Here is a 14,582-nt window from a genome sequence, read left to right on the forward strand (position 1 = left end):
CTGAATGAACCTAGAAGACATTTTGTTGAGTAAAATAAGGTAAACAGAAAGGGACAAATAGTGTATGATCTCACAGATATGAAATAATTAGCATAAGCAAATTCATTGAGTCAAAAACTACAATACAGGTTACCTAGGGACAGGGTGGGGGTAGGGAATGGGGAGTTAATGCTTAATTTGCCCAGAATTTCTGTTTGGGTGATGGAAAAGTTTGGGTAATGGATGGTGGTGATGGTAGCACAAAATTGTGAATGTAAATGACACCACTGAATTACATATTTAAATGTGGATAAAGGAGGAAATTTTAGATTGTAAATGTGTCACCAGAACAAATCTTTTTTAAAAAAACTGGATTGTACAACACAGCAAAACCTGTTGTAAATTATGGACTATAATAAATATTACAATTATAATAATATTCTTTCATCAAGTGTAAAAAAAGTTACCCACTAATGCAAAGTGTTAATTATAGGGAAACTGTGTGAGGGGGTCCTTATAAGAGGAAGACAAGAATGTCACAGTCAGAGAGAGATTTAAAGATGCTATACTGCTGACATAGAAGATGGAGGAAAGGGCCAAGAAATTCAGGCAGCCTCTGTAAGCTGAAAAGGAAAAGGAAACAGTTTGTCCCCAAGAGCTTCCAAAAGGAACACAGCCCTGCCAACACCTTGATTTTAGTCCTTGAAGATCCATTCTGGACCTTTGACCTCCAGAACTTCAAGATAATAAACATATGTTGTTTTGAGTCACTAGTTTGCGGTAAATTGTTACAGCAGCTGTAGGAAACTAATACAGCAGCTATAAAAACTCTCTCAGCCTCAGTAGCCAAATGATTAACAGGAGTATAAAATTATCTTCCTGGACTTCCAGGAAGATGGTGGAGTAAGTGAGGTGGAACGGGCTTCTCCTCCTCCAAGAAACTAACTAGAAAGGGGCTGGAGGACACCAGGGACTATGGTTTTGGGGTGTGACTGGCCATGCAGGGTCCCCCACAGTATGTGGAGGGGACACCAAGAAAATAACAGAGTAAAGATGATGCCTGGGCTGATGCAGTGAATTTGTTCTGCCTACAGACCATCCCTACCAAGGCCAGTGGCATCAAACCACTGCTGCACAAGGGAGGGAGCAGCGGCTCTCTATTCCCATGCACCTACCTTGATAGTTTGCTGGAGGGTGATCCTCCACAGTCAGACAGCAAGGAGCTCTCATGAGGGAACCTCACAGGTGGTGTTTGCTCACCCCCCACAGAAATCCAGGGAGGTGCAATGGTGAGAAGTGGGGAAGGGAAAGGTGCCATAACAACAATCAGGAGTCCCTCCTACACCCCAGAGACTCATGGTTGCTAGGCAGGCAGAGAACCAGCAGGCAGAGCCCATGTCCCATCCGCAGGGTGCCCTTGATCAGACTCCCTGCTTACCTGCCCAAGGGCCCCCATTGCAACTGCAGGACCAAAATTCCCAGAGTACATGGAGATCTGATGTACTAATTGGTTCCCCACCTGGTTTGGATCTGCCCACCTCACAGGAGAAGTTTGGGGAAGACCTACTTGAGAGTGCCACCTGCTAGTAGGTTAGGAAAATGGCACTCCAGAAAACCAAATTATATATAAATGCTCAAATAGTTCTGCACATCCAAAAATAATTCTGTCAAGACAAGCAAATGCCCCCAAGCCAACAGAAAGTAATAAAGCACTTGAGGATCTAGAAGATATGAATAAGCCAAGTGAACAAATTAAAAAGCTGCAACAGACACAAAAATTGGAGCAATAAATTAAAGAAGTACAAACAAATCTCCAAAAGAACTTCAATGAGATGCTAGAGACATTAAGGAAATCAAGAAGACTCTACAAGAGTATAAAGAAGAATTTGAAAGAGTAAATAAAAAAATAGCAGATTTTATGGAAACAGAAGACACTGTCATTCAAATTAAAAATATACTAGAGACACACAATAGCAGATTTGAACAGGCAGAAGAAAGGATAAGTGAACTTGAGGGCACATAATTGAATGCAAACACACAAAAGAACAAATGAGGAAAAAACTCAGAAAATTTGAAACGGATCTCAGAGAAATGGTGGATAATGTGAAGTGAACAAATGTAAGAATCATTGGTGTTCCAGAAGGAGAACAGAAGGGTAAAGGGCTAGGAAGGGTGTTTCAAGTCATAGTTGAGGAAAACTCCCAAACCTAAATGACATAGATATGCAAATCAAAGATGCTCAACAAATTCAAATAGAATAAATCCAAATAAACCTACTCCAAGACATATACTGATTAGATTGTCAAATACTAAAGAGAAGGAGAAACTTCTGAAAGCAGCAAGAGAGAAGTGGTTCACCACATACAAGGGAAACACCATAAGACTAAGTACTGACTACTCAGTAGGCACCACGAAGGCAAGAAGGCAGTGGTTTGATATATTCAAGATACTGAAAGAGAAAAATTGCCAGCCAAGAATTTGTTATCCCGCAAAGTTTTCCTTCAAAATTGAGGGAGAGTTTGAAATTTTCACAGACAAACAAACACTGAGAGAATTTGTTAACAAGAGACATGCCCTGCAAGAAATACAAAGGGAGCTCTACCGGCTGAGAAAAAAAAAAAAAAAGAAAGGAGAGAGAAGTCTGGATAAGAGCACAGAACTGAAGAGTTATTAATAAGGGTAACTCAAAGGAAAAAAAAAGAGAGAGGGGAAAAAATAGATCTAACAACTAAAAACCAAAGGATAAGAAGGTTGGCTCAAGAACTCCCTTCACAGTAATAACTTTGAATGTGAATGGATTAAACTCTCCAATTAAAAGATATAGACTGGTACAATGGATTAAAAAATATGACCCATTGATTATGCTCTTTACAGGCGAATCACCTTAGACCCTGTAGCACAAAGAGACTAAAAGTGAAAGGATGGAAAAAAATATTCTACACAAACTGCAATCAAAAGAAAGCTGGGGTAGCTATACTAATTTCAGACAAAATAGACTTCAAATGCAAAGATGTCATAAGAGACAAAGAAGGACACTATATGTTAATAAAAAGGATAATTCACCAAGAAGAAATAACAATTATAAAATTTTTAGGCACCCAATCAAGGAGCTCCAAAATACATAATACAAACATTGCCTACACTGAAGGGAGTAAAGGGCGATTTCAATATACCACTCTTTTCTGCAGATAGAACAAATAGAGGACCAATAAGGAAATTGAGAACCTAAACAATTTGATAAGTGAATTAGACTTAACAGACATATATAGATTGTTACATACCAAAGTACCAGGATATACATCCTTCTCTAGTGTCCATGGAAAGTTTTCCAGGGCTGATTATATGCTGCAGCACAAAACAAGTCTAAATAAATTTTATAAGATTTAAATTATTCAAAGTACATTCTCTGACCACAATGGAATGTCACTAGAAATCAACAACCACCAAAGATCCAGATGTTTCACAAATATATGGAGCTTAAACATACACTCCAAAACAACCAGTGGGTCAAAGAAGAAATTGCAAGAGAAATTGGTAAATATGTAGAGACAAATGAAAATGAGAATACAACATACCAAAACCTGTGGGATGCAGTGAAGGCAGTGCTGAGAGGGAAATTTATAGCTCTAAATGCATATATCAAAAAAGCAAGAAAGAGCTAAAATTAAAGACCTAACTGAATAACTGAAGAGGCTAGAGAATGAGCAGCAAACTAACCCTAAAGCAAGTAGACAAAAAGAAATAACAAAGAAATAGATGAGCTGGAAAACAAACAAACAAACAAAAAAACAATAGAGTAAATAAAATTGAAAGTTGGTTCTCTGAGAAGATCCACAAGATTGATAGACCCTTAGCTAGACTGACAAAGTAAAAAAAGGAGAAGACCCAAATAAACAGGATCACATAAGGGGATAATCACTACAGATCCTGAAGAAATAAAATAAAAAAAAAATCACAAGGGAATACTATGAACAACTGTATGCCAACAAGCTAGACAATTTAGAGGAAATGAACAATTTCTTGGATACACATGAACAACCTATACTGACCCAAGAAGAAATAGAAGACCTCAACAAACCAATCACAAGCAAAGATCCAATGAGTCATCAAAAATCTACCTACAAATAAAAGCCCAGGACCAGATGGCTTCACAGGGGAATTTTACCAAACTTTCCAAAAACAATCGACACCATTCCTGCTCAAACTCTTCCAAAAAACTGGAGAAAAAGGAACATTACCTGACTCATTTTATGACACTAATATCGTTCTGATACCAAAAGCAGATAAAGACATTACAAAAAAGGAAAACTATTGGCCAATCTCCCTAATGAATAGAGATGCAAAAATCCTAAACAAAGTAATTGCAAATTGAATCTTAAGCCACATTAAAAGAATTATACACCAAGACCAAGTGGAGTTCATTCCTGGCATTCAAGGGTGGTTCAACATAAGAAAATCAATTAATGTGATTCAACTCACTAACAAATTAAAAGGGAAAAATCAAATGATCATCTTGATAGACACTGAAAAAACATTTGATAAAATTCAACATCCATTTTTGATAAAAACACTTCAGAAGGTGGGAATTGAAGGAACATTTCTCAATATGATAAAGGGCACATATGAAAAATCCATAGCCAGCATAGTACTCAATGGTGAGAGGCTGAAAGCCTTCTCTCTAGGATATTGGGGACCTACAGATAGACAGTAGCTGGTGAGGGGGAATGATTATCTAATATGTTCAGCTATGTTAATAATAGTAAATTCAAAGGTATGGTAATGAATAAGAGTAACAATTGTTTGTTAATGGGATTATAAATATCAGAGCTGTATGGAAGGTGAATAGGATTGAAAGGGGTTGTTTAAAGGCATGTTTCCCACAGATCAGCACCACAAATATAGATAGGTGCTTGTGTGATATATTTCTAAGGTATAACACTAGCTCAGAGAGTTGACAACAGAAGCATATATGGGAAAAATCTACATATTGCATACTAGGGACTATAATTAATAGGAATACCATACTGTTATTACACAAATACCAGGGACAAATAATTGAGGGCTGACAGGAGCTATGAGATTTTTTGGGTCATGAGAGCTGTTTAAATTGGGGAGTGATGAGGATTGTACCACTAAGTGATGATAATTTGAGCTATGGATGGATTATTGTGGACATAACATATGCTATGTGAACTTAGGAAGCCCCTGTTTTATAAGTCAAGCCCTTGATATTGATGCTTACTCTGGTGAAGCTTATGGTTGTAAAGGGGAGGATAAGCCCAACTGTAATTAGACCTAGGAATCACCTCCAGAGAACCTCTTTTGTTGCTCAAATGTGAACTTTCTCTCTCTAAGCCTAACTCGGCAAATAAATTCATCACCCACCCCCTGAGATGGGACAGGACCCCCAAGATGAATGAGCCTTCCCTGCAACATGGGACATAGGTCCCAGGAATGAGCCTGATCATGACATTGAGGGATTGAGAATGCCTTTTTGACCAAAAGGAGGAAAAGAAAGACAACAAAATAAGGTTGTAGTGGCTAAGAGAATTCAAATAGAGTCAAGAGACTGTCCTGGAGGTGCAGGGGAGGAGGATTAGTACTGGCGGCAGAGGAGAAATTGGGGGAGGGGGGCCCTGTGCTAAACGGTCTGTCAGTGAAGTAAAATCTCTAAAATAGTTATTTCAGTTCAAACATCTGCTCTTGAGTCTTTCTCCACCACCATCCCTCACCCCCTCGACCCCCACAGTTGGGCTCCAGCTCTCAGGAAAGAAGACTGAAGGAAAGAAACCCGGAGTGGGGAAAAGCTGAGGCAGATGCTGAGAGTCCACTATGACACAGCATCATTCCCCACCACCAGTAGCTGCAAAAGCAGTGGAGGCCTCGCCCGTTTTCTGGCATCAAGCGCAGAGTCATGCTTGCTGGTGAAGTTTTGATCTAGAGAACACCAACAAACTTTTTTTTTTTTTTTGCAGGGTTTGGATAAAGCCACTTCCCCCAAATGTGGACCACTGACCAGAGACCCTTCTGACTGGCCAGTACCAGAGTTTAAAATATTCCAAATAATAAATGTTTCTACAAGGGTAGGAGAAATGGTGTGTGTTTCATACCAGTGCATCCTGAGAAGGATCTGAAATAAATGGATGAAGGCAGTTCAGCAAAGCAACTACAGTTAAGGATTAAAAACAGAGAGGGGGTGGGGCAAGATGGCAGAGTGGTGAGATGTGTGTTTTAGTTACTCCTCTGGGGCAGCTGGGAGATAGCCAGGAACTGTGTGGAACAGACATCTCAGGGGAACCTGAGTTTGGACACACATCATACAATAGTCTCCAGCATGTGGAGCAGCTGAGATCAGTGAAATCTGTAAGTTCTTGAGGCCACAGGGCCCATGCCCCTCCCTGCCAGACACAACAGACTGTTTTGTGGCAGGTTTCCTGAAGGAGGAGGGGACGTCATGCTGAGAACCAGGAGGAAGAACTGCAGTTGCAGAACTGATTAACAAACTCAGACTGCTGAACAAAAACTCCAATCAAAGATAAACTGAGACCAGACACTGGAGAATCTGGAAGCAGTCTGCCTGGTGGAGAGGAGATAGGGCTAGCAAAAACAGAAAAAAAACAAAGAAAGAAAGAGAGAAAGAGAGAAAGAGAGAAAGAGAGAAAGGGAGAAAGAAAGAAAGAAAGAAAGAAAGAAAGAAAGAAAGAAAGAAAGAAAGAAAGAAAGAAAAAGAAAAGAAAGAAAGAAAGAAAAACAGAGACTTTTGAAGTGGGGGTGAACATAATAGGAGAAGGGCTGAGCTCAAGTGGAATTAGGCACATATGCAAGCCCAGAGGGCCAGGGCTCTTCTCTGAAAAACTGTTTTTTCTGTTTTTTTTTTTTTCCCCCACCTCAATTGCTCTCCAACTCCTTGTCTTTTTACATTTCAATAGACCATCAGAACTGCTAGGACTGAATTAAAGCACTTTTCTTTAAATAGTCTATACCGGGCCTTTCTTTCTTTCTTTCCCTCCCTCCCTCCCTCTCTCTCTCTCTCTCTCTCTCTCTCTCTCTCTCTCTCTCTCTCTCTCTCTCTCTCTCTCTCTCTCTCACACACAACCATTTTTTTTTATCTTTTTCTCTTTTTTAAAAAAATAACTATTCTAAGTAGCCCATTACAGAAAGCCTCAAAGACTTGCAATTTGGACCCAAAAGCAGAAGTAAGATAGCTCTGAGAGACAAAGCAATAAGTCTAGTGGGGAGACAATTCACCAAAGGCCATAATTTCCCCAAGAGAAGGGGGGGTTCCAGTTCCACTGGCAGCCCCCATTTGGGGAACTCAGACCCCAGGGGCTGGAATTCAGAAACCAACTTCAGCCAACCACATCCCCAACAGGGCCAGGGTCATCAGAACTAAAGGCTCCAAACCTCCTTACACTGGTGGAGGAGCTGTGGACTGGTTAGCACCACCTGCTGGACAGGATAGGAAAAGCACAAAATCTAAAGGCCTCACAGGAGGGTCACATTTTCAAGGAAACCCTATACTCTCCTCCTGACACCTGGGCCTCCCTGGACTGGGAAAACCTGACTGGGTTTGACTGTATCTGAGGAGGCCCTCACATAAAAAGGCTACATAGAGGGAGGGCATGAAACAGAAAAACAAGAGGTGAAAAACTCCAATCAACTAAATAGAATCTAAGAGGCCTAGAATAAGCTGAACTGAGCACCAAAGGTTACAGAACAAAGCCAACCAATAAGAAAACCCTAGGTAAAATAGTGAAAATGAGATCCAGAATAAACTAATCAAGAAAGGCAGATGCCTAGACAGCTTAAGATAATGAGCCATACTAGGAAACATGAAAATATGGACCCGCCAAAGGAACACACTAATAGCTCAACTGAGATACAGGAGTTGAGGCAACTAATGTAAATCAATTCAATGAACTGAAGGAAGATCAGACAATCTCCTAAATCAATTGAAAAATCAAGTTAATGAACTTAGGGAAGATATAGCAAAAGAGATGAAGGATATAAGGAAGACACTGGATGACCTTAAAGAAGAATTCATAAACATGAAAAAAAGCAAATGGCAGAACTTATGGGAATGAAGGGCATAATGGAGGAGATGAAAAACACAGTGGAGGGATACAACAGTGGATTTGAACAGGCAGAAGAAAGGATCAGTGAATCAGAAGACAAGACATTTGAATTCATTCACACAAAAGAACAGATGGTGAAAAAAATGGAAAAATATGAGCAGGGTATTAGGGAGCTGAGTGACAACATGAAGTGCACATGTATACATGTTATGGGTGTCCCAGAGGGAGAGGAGAGGGGAAAGGGGACAGAAAGAATAATAGAAGAAATAATCACTAAAAGTTTCCCAACTCTTATGAAAGACAGAAAATTGTTGATTCAAGAAGTACAGCATACCCCAAACAGAATAGATCCCAATAAACCTACTCCAATACACTTACTGATCAGATTTTCCAATGTCAAAGAGAAAGAGAGAATTCTGAAAGCAGCAAGAGAAAAGCAATCCATCACATACAAGGGAAGCTTGTATAGATTTCTCTGCAGAAACCATGGAGGTGAGAAGACAGAGGTGTGATATATTTAAGATACTGAAAGAGAAGAACTGCCAAACAAGAATTCTATATCCAGCAAAACTGTCCTTCAAAAATGAAAGAGAGATTAAAATATTTTCAAACAAACAGACACGAAGAGAGTTTGTGAATAAGAGACTGGTGCTACAAGAAATACTAAAGGGAGTGCTAAGGCTGATAGGAAAAGAAAGGAGAGAGAGGTTTGGAGAAGAGTGTAGAAATGGAGATTATCAGGAAGGGTAAAATGAGAGAGAGGAAAAAATAAGATATGACATATAAAATCCAAAAGACAAAATGGTGGAAGAAAGAACTGCCCTTACAGTAATAACACTAAATGTTAATGGATTAAACTCCACAATAAAAAGACACAGACTGGCAGAATGGATTAAAAAACAGGACCCATCTACGTGCTGTCTACAAGAAACTCACTTTAGACATAAGGACAAAAATAGGCTGAAAGTGAAAGGTTGGAAAAAGATATTTCATGCAAATAGCAACCAGAAAAAAGCACAAGTAGCTATATTAATGTCAGACAAATTAGACTTCAAAAGTAAAACAATTAAAAGAGACAAAGAAGGGCACTATATATTAATAAAAGGGTCAACTCATCAAGAAAACATAAGAATCATAAATATTTATGAAACAAACCAGAGCACCCCAAAATTCAAGAGACAAACACTGAGAAGACTGTAAAGAGTAGATACCTCTACAATAATAGTTGAAGACTTCAATACACCACTCTCATCAATGGACAGAACATCTAGATAGAGTATGCCAGTTTGGATGTATTATGTCCCCCAAAACACCATGTTCTTTGATGCAATCTTGTGGGGTCAGACATATTAGTGTTGATTAAGTTGGAACCTATTGATTGAGTGTTTCCATGGAGATGTGACTCAATCAACTCTGGGCAAGTCCTTTGATTGGATAATTTCCATGGAGGTGTTACCCCACCCATTCAGGGTGGGTCTGAATTAAATCACTGGAGCCATATATAAAGCTGACAAACAGTGCAGCTGTGAGTGACATTTTGGAAAGCAACTGAGAGTGACACTTTGAAGAGGAGCTGCAGCTAAGAGAGGACAAAATGTCCCAAGAGCAACATTTTGGAAAACACCATTTTGAAACGCAACCTGACATCATGTTGAGTGAAATAGGCAGACACAGAAGGGTAAATACTGTGTGACTTCTCTTGTGTGAAATACTTAGAATAAGCAAATTCACAGACAGGAAGTGGGAGGGGGGAGGGAGTTATTTCTAAATGTGTATGAGTTTTGGTTTGGGGTGGTGAAAATTGCCTGGGAATATGATGTGGTGAGAGTTACATAGTATTGTCAAAGAATTGTCCCCTTGAAATGGTTAAAAAAAATTTTGTTTTGTTTATTTTACCCCAATTAAAACATTTAAAAATTAAAAAAAAAAAAAAAAAAAAAAAGAAATGCAACCTGGGAGCAAGCAGATGCCAGCCATGTGACTTCTGAGCTAACAGGTTCTACATATGCCAATGGCCATCCTTCAGTGAGGGAACCTAATTGTTGATGCCTTACCTTGGACACCTTATGGCTTTCAGACTGTAACTTTGTAACCAAATGAACCCCCTTTATAAAAGCCAATCCATTTCTGGTATTTTGCTTAATGGCAACATTAGCAAACCAGAACACAGAGGATCAACAAGGAAATGGAGATGTTGAATTGTACAATAAATGAACTAGACTTGACAGATATTTACAGAACACTACACCCCACAACAGCAGGATACACATTTTTCACAAGTGCTCATGGAATATTCTCTAGGATAGACCACATGTTGGGTCACAAAGCAAGTGTCTACAAATTTAAAAATACTGATATTATACAAAACACTTTCTTGGATCATAATGGAATGAAGTTGGAAATAAATAACAGGCAAAAGACTGTAAAATTCACAAATATATGGAGCCAGTTTATCCTTAGAAAAACTGGGAAAGTAAGAAATTACAAGGGAAATTAGTAAATACTTCAAGACAAATGAAAGTGAAAACACAACATATCAAAACTTATGGGATGCAGCAAAGGCAATGCTGAGGAAAATTTATTTCCTTAAATGCCTATATTAAAGAAGGGAGATCAAAAATTGGGGAATTAACTGTTCACCTGGAGGAACTAGAAAAAGAAGAGCAAACTAACCCCAAAGCAAACAGAAGGAGAGACAACAAAGATTAGAAGAAAAATAAATGAAATTGAAACAGGAAAACAATAGAGAGAATCAACAAAACCGGAAGTTGTTTCTTTGAGAAAATAAATAAAATTGATGGACTCCCAGCTAGGCTAACAACAACAACAAAAAAAAAGCAGGAAAGGAAACATAACTACTGACCCTGCAAAAATAAAGGAGATAATGAGACTATACTATGAGCAACTGTATGCTAATAAACTAAACAACTTACCTGAAAAGGACAACTTCCTAGAAAAGCATAAACAACCAACATTGACTCAAGAAGAAACAGACAACCTCAACAAACCAATCACAAGTAAAGCATTGAGTCTGTCATCAAAAACCTCCCAAAAAAGAAAAGCCCAGGACCAGATGGCTTCATGTGTCAATTCTAGCAAGCCTTCAAGAAAGAATTAGTACCAATCCTGCTCAAACTCTTCAAAAAAACTGAAGAGGAGGGAAAGCTACTCAACTCATTCTATGAAGCCAACATCACCCTAATACCAAAATCAGACAAAGATACTACAAAAAAAGAAAATTATAGACCAATCCCTTTAATGAATATAAATTGAAAAATCCTCAAAAAAAAAATACTTGCAAATCAAATCCAGCAGCATATTAAAAGAATTATACACCATGACCAGGTAGGGTTTATTCCAGGTATGCAAGGCTTGTTCAACACAAGAAAACCAATTAATGTAATACACCACATCAATAAATCAAAGCAGAAGAACCACATGATCATCTCAATCAAAGCAGAAAAGACACTTGACAAAATTCAACATACTTTCTTGATGAAAACACTTCAAAGGATAGGAATAGAAGGGAATTTTTTCAATATGATAAAGGCAATATATGAAAAACCCACAGCTAACATCATACTCAATGTGGAGAGACTGAAAGCTTTCCCTCTAAGATCAAGAACAAGACAGGGATGCCCACTGTCACCACTGTTATTCAACATTGTGCTGGAAGTTCTAGCCAGAGCAATTAGGCAAGAAAAAGAAATAAAAGGCATCCAAGTTGGAGAGTAAGAAGTAAAACTTTGACTCTTTGCAGATGACATGATTCTACATCTAGAAAATGAAGAAAAATCTATAGCAAAGCTATTAGAACTAATCAGTGAATACAGCAAAGTGTCAGGCTACAAGATCAACATGCAAAAATCTGTAGTGTTCTTATACACAAGTAGTGTGCAACAAGAGGAAGAAATCAAGAAAAAACTCCATTTACAATAGCAACCAAAAGAATCAACTATTTAGGAATAAACTTAATGAAGGCCCCAAAAGACCTATACAAAGAAAACTACAAGAAACTGCTAAAAGAAATTGAACAGGACCTAAAATTGGAAGAACATACCATGTTCATGGATTGGAAGACTAAATAAAATTAAGATGTCAATTCTACCTAAACTGATTTATAGATTCAAGGCAATACTAATTAAAATACCAACAACTTACTTTGCAGAAATAGAAAAACCAATAGCCTAAATTTATTTGGAAGGGCAGGGTGCCCCAAATGGCCAAAAATATCTTGAGAAAGAGGAACAAAGTGGGAGGTCTCACACTACCTGACTTTGAAGCATATTACAAAGCTACAGTGCTCAAAACAGCATGGTACTGACATTGGTACCAACCAATGGAATTGAATTGAGTGTTCAGAAATAGACTCTTGAATTATGGACAATTGATCTTTGATAAGGCAGTCAAGCTAAAGCAACTGGGATAGAGCAGCTTCTTCAATAAATGGTGTTTGGAGAACTGGATATCCATTTCCAAAAGAATGAAAGAGCACCCCTTTCTCACAATTTATACAAAAATTAACTTGAAAAGGGTCAAAGACCTAAACATTAGTGCTAAGACCATAAGACTCTTAGAAGAAAATGTAGGGCAATTTCTTAAAGTTCTTGTGATAGGAGGTGGTTTCCTAGATCTTACACCCAAAGCACAAGAAACCAAAGGAAAAATAGACAAATGGGATCTCCTCAAAATTCAACACTTTGTACATCAAAGGACTCTGTCAGAAAGGTAAAAAGGCAGCCTAGACAGTGGGAGGCAATATTTGGAAACCACATATCAGATAAAGGTTTAATATCCTGAATACATAATGTGATCCTACAACTCAATAACAGGATGACTAACAACCAATTTAAAAATGAACAAAAGACAGGAACAGACACTTTTCTGAAGAGGAGCTACAAATGGCTCAAAAACATATGAAAAATGCTTAACTTCACTGGCTATTAGGGGATTGCAAATCAAAACCACAATGAGATATCTTCTCACACCTATCAGAATGGCCATTATCCAAAAAAACAGAAAATTACAAGTGCTGGAGAGGATGTGGAGAAAGAGTCACACTTATGCACTGTTGGTTGGAATGTAGAATGGTGCAATCACTCTGGAAGACAGTGTGGCAGTTCCTCAGGAGGCTAAGTGTAGATTTGCCATATGCCCCAGCTATTCCATTACTAGGTACATATTCAGAGGAACTGAAAGTTAAGAGATGAAAGGACATTTGTAAACCGATGTTTATCCCGTCATTATTCACAATAGCCAAGAGATGGAAATAGCCCAAATGTCCATCAACAGACAAGTGGATAAACAAACTGTGGTACATACACATGATGTAATATTACACAGCTGTAAGACAGAAAGAACAAAGACATGGAACATATAATAACATGGATGAACCTTGAGGACATTATGTTGAGAGAAGATAGCCAGAAACAAAGGGACAAATACTGTATGGTCTCACTAATATGATCTAACATTAATGAGCAAACTCTGAGAGTTAAAAGCTGGTAACACAGGCTACCAGGAGATAGAAAGAGGGTAGAAATCAGGCATTTGATGCTGAAGGACTACAGAATGTTCAGCAGGATTGATTGTATAAATCCAGAAATAGAAAGCATAAAACTGTGTTGTGGTAGCACAATATTGTAACTACACTGAGCAAAGATGTCTGTGAGTAAAGCTGAAAGAGGTGGGCTAGGGGTAAAGAATGACACCTGAGATAAAGAAAGCATATAAATACTGGGACTGTTTAACTTAGCAAAAACTGAGTGGTCAATGAATATGACTAAATGTACAAATAAAAAACTGTGCTTGCATGTGGGAGAACAAATGAATATCAACCATGCAGATTGTTGGAAAGGGGTCAATGATTGTGGCTAATGTACAAATATAAAACTGTGCTTGCATGTGGGAGAACAAATGAATATCAACCATGCAGACTGTTGGAAAGAGGTCAATGATTGTGACTAAATGTACAAATATAAAACTGTGCTTGCATGTGGGAGAACAAATGAATATCAACCATGCAGACTGTTGGAAAGGGGATGTATTGGGGACAAAATACAATCAAAGCAAACTGGAGTCTATGGTCAACAGTAACAGTGTAATATATGCTTCCATTAAATGTAACAAAGGTAATATACCAAAGCTAAATGTGTATGAGAGGGGGATATAAGGGAGGCATATGGGATTCTTGGTAGTGGTGTTGTTGTCTGACCCTGCTATTATATTGTACTGTATGATATTTATTTTTCTTTTTATTATCTTTTTTACTATTGGTTAAAAAATAAAACTTTTTTTCCTGTAATCAATATGTTCAAGTGCTGACTGTGGTGATAAATGCACAACTGTATGATGAGACTGTGAACAAGTGATGGTACACTGTGGATAATTATGTGGCATGTGAATACAGCTCTATAAAATTGTATGGAAAAATAAAAACAGAGATAAAAGTCCTGGTGAAAACATGGAGAGAAGCATATACATATTTACTGTTGGTTAGGAGGAAGAATGGTGTAGCCTTTCTGGAGG

Source organism: Choloepus didactylus, chromosome 8, assembly GCF_015220235.1.
Source record: "Choloepus didactylus isolate mChoDid1 chromosome 8, mChoDid1.pri, whole genome shotgun sequence".
In the NCBI taxonomy this organism is placed as follows: domain Eukaryota; kingdom Metazoa; phylum Chordata; class Mammalia; order Pilosa; family Megalonychidae; genus Choloepus; species Choloepus didactylus.